Raw genomic sequence first — 12,085 nt, forward strand, 5'->3', positions numbered from 1 at the left:
TTTATAGGTGTAGAAATGTAGGAAAAGTGAGAAGCTGAAGACATCTGAGCGGCAAACTGCAGAAATGGGCTGTGACCGGGAGAAGTTATCATAAAGGTCTGAACCGGATGGAGAAAAAGAACTAGAATCTGAGACATCACCGGTGAGTCACTTAATGTAAATGTTTATTCTGCCTCTAATCAGTAATGTAGTCACTGTATGATCTGCAGCGAGATGATGGGTGGTATGATTATGATATGATTTATTTTTTTGTGAAACAGCATCTCCCAGCATGTCCTTACCATTGTTTGGGCCATGCTGGGAGCTGGAAACAATTTAGTGTGAGGGGTTGCACTAAATTGAGCTGTATTTGTGCTGGTGTTATATTTATGTACTGAGCTTGGTTCTGGGGCTGTATTTATGTACTGAGCACTATTCTGGTGTTGTGTATAGAACTATATTGCTTGTACATATAAAGAAATGTGGAAAAGAAATGGCACGTCGATTGGTAGAGAAAACGAACAGGGCGAGGGAGAAGGAGATGTCGGGAAAGAGGTTGTGGGGGGGGGGGGGGCGCCAAACTGAGCCTTTCCCCCGGGTGCTGGAGAACCTAGCTACGCCTCTGGTAGCAGGAGTTAGCAACATGTATATTGGAGTACTATACACACCAATCATCAAGAGGTGAATGAAAAAGTTAGAGAATACCACTACAGGTTTTGTAAATTGATTAAAGATAAGGGTTAAGTTGGAGATTTGTATGAGATTCCTGATGTTACTGTTATATTAGTACAAACCTTTGTAAATGGTTTAAGTTCCGCTCTTAGAACTAGATTTGTGACTGGTATGCCGGATGGGAAAGTTACACAGATGGCAGACGTATTGTTGTATTGTTGTAAAAAAAAAACAGAAACAGACAGAAAAACTGATGCAATTTTAAATTGCAGCAAAAGAGACAAAACTTACAGAAAGTTATTGAAGGAAACAGTAGTGACCAGGTTCACAGAAGGAAAGACATCAGGTGTTACAATTGCAATGGCCAAGGTCACATGGATAGATACTGTAAAAAACCCTAGAAACAAAGAAATTATGTCTGTGATGGCTTAGTATTTGATAAGTGACTAAATGTAATCCAGGAAGAGGATTTTATGTTTTCACAATCTCTTTCTCATCCGCAGGAACCTATACTGAATTGTAATATTGAAGGATATAATGTACCTTTCCTTGTTGATACAGGAGCCTTTGTATCTCTAATCAATAATGAAATTCTTTCCTTATCTGATCAGAAAGTGAAAACAGTGGGAGTCACAGGAGATCCAAAATATCTTCCTATTTCTAACCCCACCACTGTTTCTGTAGGCCCCATAACTACTAATCATTCTTTTTTGTTGTCAGCAGATGCCCCGATAAACCTACTGGGACGGGACTTGCCGTGTAAGTTGGGATGTACCATTTATTGTACACCAGACGGCGTACAACTCCAGGTACCATTAGAAAACAAGCAGTTTACTCATTAGGGTATGTGCACACGAGAACTGTCTTTTACGTCTGAAAAGACAGACTGTTTTCAGGAGAAAACAGCTGCGTCGTTTCAGACGTAAAAGCTCCTCCTCGCATTATGCGAGGCGTCTTTGACGCTCGTAAATCTTGAGCTGCTCTTCATTGACTTCAATGAAGAACGGCTCAAATTACGTTGCAAAGAAGTGTTCTGCACTTGCCGAGGCAGTCATTTTACGCATCGTCGTTTGACAGCTGTCAAACGACGACGCGTAAATGACAGGTCGCCTGCACTGTACGTCGGCAAACCCATTCAAATGAATGGGCAGATGTTTGCCGACGTATTGTAGCCCTATTTTCAGACGTAAAACGAGGCATAATACGCCTCGTTTACGTCTGAAAATAGGTCGTGTGAACCCAGCCTTACAGATTCTGCAGTAGAGGCCACGATACAAAATATACCGACCCATTTATGGAACTCAAGGTATGCTTTTGCAAGTGCCAAGCTCACACTACAGACCCAGTGACTAAGGGAAATCACCAAGCAGATGTAGGTGCAAAACAAGCAGCCGGAAAAATCTGACACATGAACTGATGACAGTAAATATAGATATTGTGACAAATTTACCAGACTTTCAGAGATGTATAACTATGCAAAACAGTTGTTCTCCACAAGAAAAGGCCAGATGGAAGCATAAGGGATGCATGAAGAACACCGTGGGTCTCTGGCATGATAGCGAAGGTAGGCCAGTAGCATGAAAATCTTTGTATATACATGGTTTAACCCATGGAGGTAAGACTGCAATGTGAAATTTGGTTTTCACTTACTGGTGTGCTCCAGGTTTCACTGCTGTTTCAGTAAAGAAGTGTGTGTCTTGCCTTACCTGCCTTCAACATAATGAAAGCCCATCCTTCACATCTTCCATCAACAACTGGTCCTTTTACAGCATACCAGCAGTGTCTGTGTATTATTCCTCTCCGATATATCGATAAAACATGATTTGGACCTGGATAAAATCACTGGAGGGCAGGTATCGGTTGACATACCCCTTACAAGTTTCAGTCTAATATATTTTGGCACAGTTGTTGCGTCAACAGTCATAAACTGATGTTTGGGCACACGGTAGGGCTCAGAAGGGAAGGAGTGCCGTTTGGCTTTTGGAGTGCAGATTTTGCTGGATTGGTTTCTGGGCGCTATGCCACACTTGCAAAGCCCCTGTGGGACCAAAACAGTTGAAATCCCCTAGATGTGACCTCATATTGGAAACAACATCCCTCAAGGTATTCATCTAGGGGGGTAGTGAGCATATTAACCCCGCATGTGTATTCCAGAAATTATTGTACACTTGATGTTGCAGAGTAAAAATGGCAATTTTTATATAGATATGCCAATATGTGGCGCCACACACACCAAAAAATTGTAAAACTGTACTCCCTGGTTTGGCGATGCCATATATGTGGAAGTAAACTGCTGTTTGTGCACACCGTAGGGCTCAGTAGGGAGGAAGCGCCATTCGGATTTTGAAGCGCGGATTTGGCTTGGTAGTAGATTTGTTTGGAGTTTTACTGGTATTTTTGTTTATAATGTGGGGGTACATGTAAGCTCGGCAGAGTACATCAGGGGCATAGTCAGGTGGTATAATAATGGGGGAAAAAATCTATATATATAATGCATAGATTTGTCTTACTCTGTGAAACAATCCTTTATGCACAGGCCAGTGTCGCACTGATAAATGGTGTCGTTTCTTATGCCCCTTTTGTTACACACTGTGACCTTTTGCAGTTTGGGAAATTTTGCTAGGAAAGTATTGTCCTGGTATAATATGGACGTCCTTGCTTCCAGCAGATATGTTTGGGCGCTCCCCTTTCTATTTCCCTAATTTTAGAGCCTTGATAAATCGCCTCTTGAAACAGAAGAAATGTTCCCCTCAGGCATGCACAACTGCATATTTTTCTTTCCTTACTTATGGGAGCCTTAACTAATTTTATTTTTTCATAGACATAGTGGTATGAGGGCTGTTTTTTGCGGGACAAGCTGTAGTTTCTGTTGGTACCATATTGGGGTACATGCCAGTTTTTGAGCAGTTTTTATCCTTTTTTTTCATAGGCAAGGTGACCAAAAATCAGCAATTCTGGCATATTTTTTTTAGTTTGTTTTTTATATAGCGTTCACCATGTATTATAAATTACATGTTAACTTTATTCTGCGGGCCAGTACGATACCGGCAATACCAAATTTACAGCACTTTTTTATGTTTTACAACTTTTTGCACAATAAAATTACTTCTATAAAAATAATGTATATTGTTGTCGACGGAGCTGTATGAGAGCTTGTTTATTGCGAGACGAGCTATCGTTTTTATAGGTATCATTTTTGGATACGTGCATTTTTGGGATCACTTTTTATTCCAATTTTTGGAAGCCAAAGTGAACAAAAAACAGCAATTCTGGCATTGTTTTTTTTAGGTTGTTTTTTTTTTACGCCGTTCACCGCGTGTGATGAATAACATAATATATAAATAAACTACTTGTTAAGGGAAAAAGGGCAATTGTGTTTTATTTTATGACTTGAAACTTTTATTACATTTTTTACAACTTTTTTTTCACTTCTTTTTACACTGTTGTTTAGTCCCACTGGGGGACTTGATGGTCCAACTGTTTGATTGCTGTTCTACGACATTGCACTATGTAGTGCAATGTGTTAGAACTGTCAGTCGTTCACTGACAGCAAGCCGATTAGGCTCTGCCTTCGGGAGGAGCCTAATCGGCCATTATTATGCCTCCTGTTGCCATAGTAGCTATTGGCAGCACTGTGATAAAGGCTGCCGATCTTCTACAAACTAAGATGCAGCAATCGCTTTCTATCGCTGCATCTAAGGGGTTAATGGCTAGCTGCAGTCCCTGCCATTACATCAGGGTGTCAGCTGTTACATACAGTTGACACCCACCGCTGATGACGCCGGCTCAGCCTCTGAACTGGCGAAATCTTGCCGTCAGTACCGGAAGCCTTTTAAACCCCGCCTCCAGTCAGGGCCTAGGAGGCTTTCATAGTCGGCAGACTGGGAGGCCAGTATTGCTATTGCAACCTTCGGTATCCCAGCGATCGCATCGCTGGGGTGCCGGTGGCTAAAAAACCCTCAGATGCTGCGAACGCTGTTGAGCGCAGCATCTGAGGGGTTAAATGACCAGATCGGAGACCAGCTCTAGTCCTGGAAGTTACAGCAGGGTGTCAGCTGCAACATACAGCTGACTACCGGCGGTGATGGTGCGGTCTCAGCTCCTGAGGCCACACTATCACCGCAACGTAACTGTACTTTGCGGGAACCCCTTCTCGACAGCGCCGTATACATATGTCGGATGTCGGGAGAGGGTTAAAAGTTTATTCCATGTCATGTGTTTTATTTCTTAGTAGGGGTATTTCGTTTTTCCTAGCCTGCCTTTAAAGTTAGCTATGCTTCATATGCATACAGTCTTTAGATAACCGTTTGCTTTACTGATGAAACCCCTAGTGACTTCTTTCCTAATGTAGGAAAACTGGTGGCATAACTTTGTGAGAGGGATCAGAAAGAATGGTTGGTGGCCGGTTTACAGATGAGTGAAAAAATTAACAACCTAAAAAATGGGATTGTGACAGAAAGAAGTGTACAACACTAAGGGTATGTTCACACGTACACGTCCGTAATGGCTGAAATCACAGAGCTGTTTTCAGGAGAAAACAGCTCCGCAATTTCAGACGTAATGGCAAGTGCAGGCGCTTTTCGCTGCGTCCATTACGGACGTAATTGGAGCTGTTTTTCCATGGAGTCAAGGGAAAATGACTCCAATTACGTCTCAAGAAGGGACAGGCACTTCTTTGACGTGGGCGTCTTTTTAACGCGCCGTCTTTGGCAGCGGCGCGTAAAAAAAATTACGGTCGGCACAGAACATCGTAAAGCCCATTCAAATGAATGGACAGATGTTTGCCGACGCTTTGGATCTGTATTTTCGGACTTAATTCGGGGCTAAAACGTCCGAATTACGTCCGTAAATAGGGCGTGTGAACATACCCTAAGAAGTAATCCTACCAAACATTTAGAGCACAAACTGTTAAAAAGGTTGCCCAGAAGATAAGACAAGATCACAATATAAACACCATGGGATGAGAACACTCATTTGTAAGTGGTCAAAATTATTCCAAAATCAATATCAATATAAACCTGTATCCAAATAAGTAAAGGTAAATAATGAGATGTTTCATATATAACACCCCTTGCACATGACCGTGAAAATCCGTCCGTGTTTCGGCTGAATTACCTGACCCGACCACTGTACAGGTAAACAGGACTCCTGGAATCATAGACATTTTATGATGCTAGGAGTCCCTGCCTTCCCGTGGAACTGCTGTTCCGTACTGTATCATTTTGTTCAGTACGAAACAGCAGTTCCTTGAGGAGGCAGGGACTACTAGCATTATAAAATGTCTATGGTGCCAGGAGTCTCGTTCACCTAATGGGTAAATTAAGGACTATAGGTTTAGAAAGTATAGTTTGTAATTGGATTAAGAATTGGCTCAAGGACCGTATCCAGAGAGTTGTGGTCAATGATTCCTACTCTGAATGGTCCCCAGTTATAAGTGGTGTTCCCCAGGGTTCAGTGCTGGGACCACTATTATTCAACTTATTTATTAATGATATAGAGGATGGGATTAATAGCACTATTTCTATTTTTGCAGATGACACCAAGCTATGCAATATAGTTCAGACTATGGAAGATGTTTGTGAATTGCAGGCAGATTTAAACAAACAAAGTGTTTGGGCGTCCACTTGGCAAATGAAGTTTAATGTAGATAAATGTAAAGTTATGCACCTGGGTACGAACAACCTGCATGCATCATATGTCCTAGGGGGAGCTACACTGGGGGAGTCACTTGTTGAGAAGGATCTGGGTGTACTTGTAAATCATAAACTAAATAACAGCATGCAGTGTCAATCAGCTGCTTCAAAGGCCAGCAAAATATTGTCGTGTATCAAAAGAGGCATGGACTCGCGGGACAGGGATGTAATATTACCACTTTACAGAGCATTAGTGAGGCCTCATCTAGAATATGCAGTCCAGTTCTGGGCTCCAGTTCATAGAAAGGATGCCCTGGAGTTGGAAAAAATACAAAGAAGAACAACGAAGCTAATAAGGAGCATGGAGAATCTAAGTTATGAGGAAAGATTAAAAGAACTAAACCTATTTAGCCTTGAGAAAAGACGACTAAGGGGGACATGATTAACTTATATAAATATATGAATGGCACATACAAAAAATATGGTGAAATCCTGTTCCATGTAAAACCCCCTCAAAAAACAAGGGGGCACTCCCTCCGTCTGGAGAAAAAAAGGTTCAACCTGCAGAGGCGACAAGCCTTCTTTACTGTGAGAACGGTGAATTTATGGAATAGCCTACCGCAGGAGCTGGTCACAGCAGGGACAGTAGATGGCTTTAAAAAAGGCTTCGATAATTTCCTAGAACAAAAAAATATTAACTCCTATGTGTAGAAATTTTTTACTTCCCCTTTCCCATCCCACTTCCCCTTTCCCATCCCTTGGTTGAACTTGATGGACATGTGTCTTTTTTCAACCATACAAACTATGTAACTATGTAACCTGTACTGTGGTCGGGCCGGGAAATCTGTCCGACACACGGACCATTTTTCACAGCCAGAACTTGGTCGTATGCAAGGGGTATTTACTCAGATATTTACTCTGCAACAAATTTATAGGGTACTGAGCAGGTTCATATGGAGGGCAGTTTGCAAGTTCACAATCACGTATTTTGGAGTGCCTTGGTTTTTCCCAAATTAATCCAATAGGGAATCACCACAAGAAGAACATGATTGATAGTTCATGCATCACTTCAATTAACAAAAAAAAATAAAAAATGGGGCATGTCATGAAACCATGCGGTATTCAACTTCTTTAGTCACTGGAAAGTATAATGCCACAGCAAACATGGTATGTTTATGGGTTCTAAACTCCTTCTCAGGGGCGTAGCTAAAGGCTCATGGGCCCCTAAGCAAAAGTTCTTCTTGGCCCCCCAACTTCTCATGGCGGACGGGCCGCAGCTTTCAGCTGCAATGCTGGGTCTCCCAAGTGACCCAACAATGCAGCACTAGCAGCCAGGGACGTCGCTAAGGTCCTAAAATGTCAGGACCCAATATATATGTCCTCCCCAAAAAAAGTTGTATGTCTATATATATATATATATATGTATATATATATATATATATATATATATATATATATATAGGAGACAGCATATCTAAAGCACTATGACCGCATAGCTATTAATAGGATTAGATACAATGGCTCGGCAGACTTTATCACATAATATAGGCTTCGATATAGGGCTGAGCTCGCTGATATTGCAGCTCCAGCGCTGGACCCAGGAAAGGTAAGCAGAGGCGTAGCTAGGTTCTCCAGCACCCGGGGCAAAGATTCAGTATGATTCCCCCCCCCCAACCTCTTTCCCGACATCTCCTTCCCCCTTTTCTTTACCAATCGACGTGTCATTTCTTTTTATGTAACGCGAGCATAAAAACATTTGTACATTTTACAAGCAATATGGTTCTATACACAACACAAGAACCAAGCTCGGTAAATATATACAGCCCCAGAACAAATACAGCTCAATTTAGTGCAACCCCTGCCGTATAGGTATGTACGGCGTAAAACTACAGCTCCCAGCATGGCCCGAACAATGGTAAGGATATGCTGGGAGATGTATTTTCACAAAAAATAAATCATATTATAATCATCTCACTGCAGATCATACAGTGACTACAGTACTGATTAGAGGCAGAATAAACATTTACATTGAGTGACTCACCGGTGACGTCTCAGATTCTAGTTATTTTTCTCCATCCGGTCCAGACCTCTATGATGACTTCTCCCAGTCGCAGACCATTTCTGCAGTTTGCCGCTCACATGTCTTCAGCTTCTCACTTTTCCAATATTTCTGCACCTATAAATAAATATAAAGTTATCATTATACCACACACTACACCCCTAAATATAATAGCGCCATACACTGCACCTCTAATTATAATAGCACCATACACCGTGTCCCACACAAACACACTGTGCCTCCTGTAGATAGTACCTGCCATAGAGCCCCCTGTAGATAGTGCCCCCATATAGCCCCCCCCCTGTATATAGTGTCCCACAAATAACTCCCCCTATAGTGCTCTACAGATAGCCCACCCCTGTATATAGTGTTCTACAGATAGCCCACCCCTGTATATAGCCCCCCTGTAGATATAGCCCACCGCTGTATATAGTGCTCCACATATAGTCCACCCCTGTATATAGTGTTTCACAGATAGTCCACCCCTGTATATAGGCCCCCCTTGTACATATAGTCCACCCCTGTATATAGTGCTCCACTAGAAAGTCCACCCCTGTATATAGTGCTCCACAGATAGCCCACCCCTGTATATACTATATACAAGGGTGGGCTAACTGTGGAGCACTATATACAGGGGTGGACTATATGTACAAGGGGGCTATATACAGGGGTGGGCTTTCTGTGGAGCACTATAGGGGGAGCTATTTGTTGGATACTATATACAGGGGTGGGCTATATCTACAGGGGGACTATATACAGGGGTGGGCTATATCTACAGGGGGACCATATCTACAGGGGGTGGGCTATATACAGGGGGTGGGCTATATCTACAGGGGGACTATATCTACAGGGGGTGGGCTATATACAGGGGGTTGGCTATATCTACAGGGGGACCATATCTACAGGGGGACTATATCTACAGGGGGACCATATCTACAGGGGGACCATATCTACAGGGCTGGGCTATATACACAGGGCTGGGCTATATACAGGGCTTAGCTATATACAGGGCAACTATATCTACAGGGGGTGGGCTATCTACAGGGGGGCTATATACAGGGCTGGGCTATATACAGGGGATTATATACAGGGGGGCTATATCTACAGGGGGGCTATCTATGGAGTACCATATACAGGGGTGGGCTATATCTACAGGGGGCTATATACTATATAGCCCCCCCTGTAGCTATAGCCCACCTCTGTATATGGTGCTCCATAGATAGCCCACCCCAGTATATAGCCCCCCCCTGTATATAGTCCACCTGTATATAGCCCAGCCCTGTATATAGTCCCCTGTATATAGCCCCCCAGTATATAGCCCCCCCTGTAGATATAGCCCCCCTGTAGATATAGCCCCCCTGTATATAGTCCCCCTGTAGATATAGTCCCCCTGTATATAGCCCTCCTGTAGATAGCCCACCCCCTGTAGATATAGTCCCCCTGTATATAGCCCCCCTGTAGATAGCCCACCCCCTGTAGATATAGTCCCCCTGTATATAGCCCACCCCCTGTAGACATAGTCCCCCCCCCGTAGATAAAGCCCCCGCGTGTAGACAAAGTCCCCCCCCCATCGTAGACAAAGTCCCCCCCGCAGATACAGCCACACTTTTATTACAATAAAAAAAATAAACTATTCAAACTCATCTTATTCCCGCTCCCACGCTGTCCGGCAGCCATGGAGACCTGCTCTCTTCTGCGCAGGTCTCCTGGGGGTTGAACACAGCGTCCATGAAAGGCGCTGATTGGCTGGGCAGGATGACTTTCCCTGTCAGTCAGTCAGCGCCTTTCATCGACGGAAGCGTCACTGGTACAAAAGGTACCAGTCGCTTCATTCGGGGGAAAGGCCCTCCATGCCTGGTCATTCATTGCTTCTAATTGTACCTGTGTCCTTGCGACACAGGTACAATTATAGTGCAGGAGGAGGGGGCGCTGGCGCCCCCCTCTAAACTGCGCCCGGGGCACCTGCCCCGCCTGCCCCCCCTAGCTACGCCCCTGAGGTAAGTATAATAATTGCTTTGCTTTTTTATGTGTTGCTAAAAAAAATTGTGTGTTTGTGTTTTTTTTTACAGGATCGGTTGTTGGAATACTTCGGATTACAGAACTACTTCGATGACGGTGTTTTTTTTAAATTCTCAATAAATTGGTTAAAAAGCAATGTGTGGGGGTCTTTTTTTCCATAAAATATGTTTTTAAACTTTATTACTACAGCCTTAGTAATGGACTCAGACTGATTGACAGCGCCCATTACTAAAGTGGGGCTTAATGTTAGCCGGTGAAAAGGCTAGCACTAACCCCTATTATTACTCCGGTACCCGCCGCCACCATGGGTACATGACCATCTGTAGTGATGATCGGATACTGTGGTGGCCGCAGGCTAGTATTATTAGACAGGGAAAGGCCAGAAACCTTGTCCCTTCCCATTCTGGTAATGCTAGCCGGCTGCTGCTATGTTGTATCTGGCTGGTTATGAAAAATGGGGGGATGTTCACTCAGCTATTTTACTAAGTGCCAAATAAACAAATCACAGGTTTGCAATGTTTTTTTTAACTCTTTAACCCCTTCCCGCTATTGGGAGTGACTGTACGTCCTGATTTACAGTGCATTACCGCAATAGGGCGTACAGTCACACCCTGTAGATAAAGCGGGCACAGGAGCTGTACGCGCTTCATCTTCAGCGGCTGTCAGCTGTAATGTACAGCTGACATCCCGCTGCAACGGTGGCGATGGCAGTTACTGACGATCGCCACCGTTTAACTCCTTCAATGCGGCTGTCAATGGCGTCCGCCGCACTGAAGTGGTTGACAGAGGGAGGGGGCTCCCTCTGTACCCCCATGCGAGAGATCGCAGGTGGCGATGGTTCCTAAGGCAATCAGGAAGCCGTTGCTAGGCTTCCTGATTGCCCAGGTACGGAAGCCTAAAAGGTCCTGCCCAAAGCAGGACCTAATAGGCTAACTATCAGATGAAGAATGACCGTTACAATACACTGCACTACATAAGTAGTGCAGTGTATTGTACTGGGGATCAGAAGATCAGATCTTAAAGTCCGCAGGTACAGTGAAGGAAATAAGTATTTGATCCCTTGCTGATTTTGTAAGTTTGCCCACTGTCAAAGACATGAACAGTCTAGAATTTTTAGGCTAGGTTAATTTTACCAGTGAGAGATAGATTATATAAAAAAAAAAAAAGAAAATCACATAGTCAAAATTATATATATATATTTGCATTGTGCACAGAGAAATAAGTATTTGATCCCTTTGGCAAACAAGACTTAATACTTGGTGGCAAAACCCTTGTTGGCAAGTACAGCAGTCAGACGTTTTTTGTAGTTGATGATGAGGTTTGCACACATGTTAGATGGAATTTTGGCCCACTCCTCTTTGCAGATCATCTGTAAATCATTTAGATTTCGAGGCTGTCGCTTGGCAACTCGGATCTTCAGCTCCCTCCATAGTATTAAGTCTTGTTTGCCAAAGGGATCAAATACTTATTTCTCTGTGCACAATGCAAATAAATATATAGAATTTTGACTATGTGATTTTCTTTTTTTTTAAATATATAATCTATCTCTCACTGGTAAAATGAACCTAGCCTAAAAATTCTAGACTATTCATGTCTTTGACAGTGGGCAAACTTACAAAATCAGTAAGGGATCAAATACTTATTTCCTTCACTGTAAGTGTAAAAAAAAAAGTGAAAAAAGTAAAAAAAATTTGAAGAAAAATAAATAAATAAAAAGTAAAAA

Source organism: Rhinoderma darwinii, chromosome 10 (assembly GCF_050947455.1).
Source record: "Rhinoderma darwinii isolate aRhiDar2 chromosome 10, aRhiDar2.hap1, whole genome shotgun sequence".
NCBI classification, from domain to species: Eukaryota; Metazoa; Chordata; class Amphibia; order Anura; family Rhinodermatidae; genus Rhinoderma; species Rhinoderma darwinii.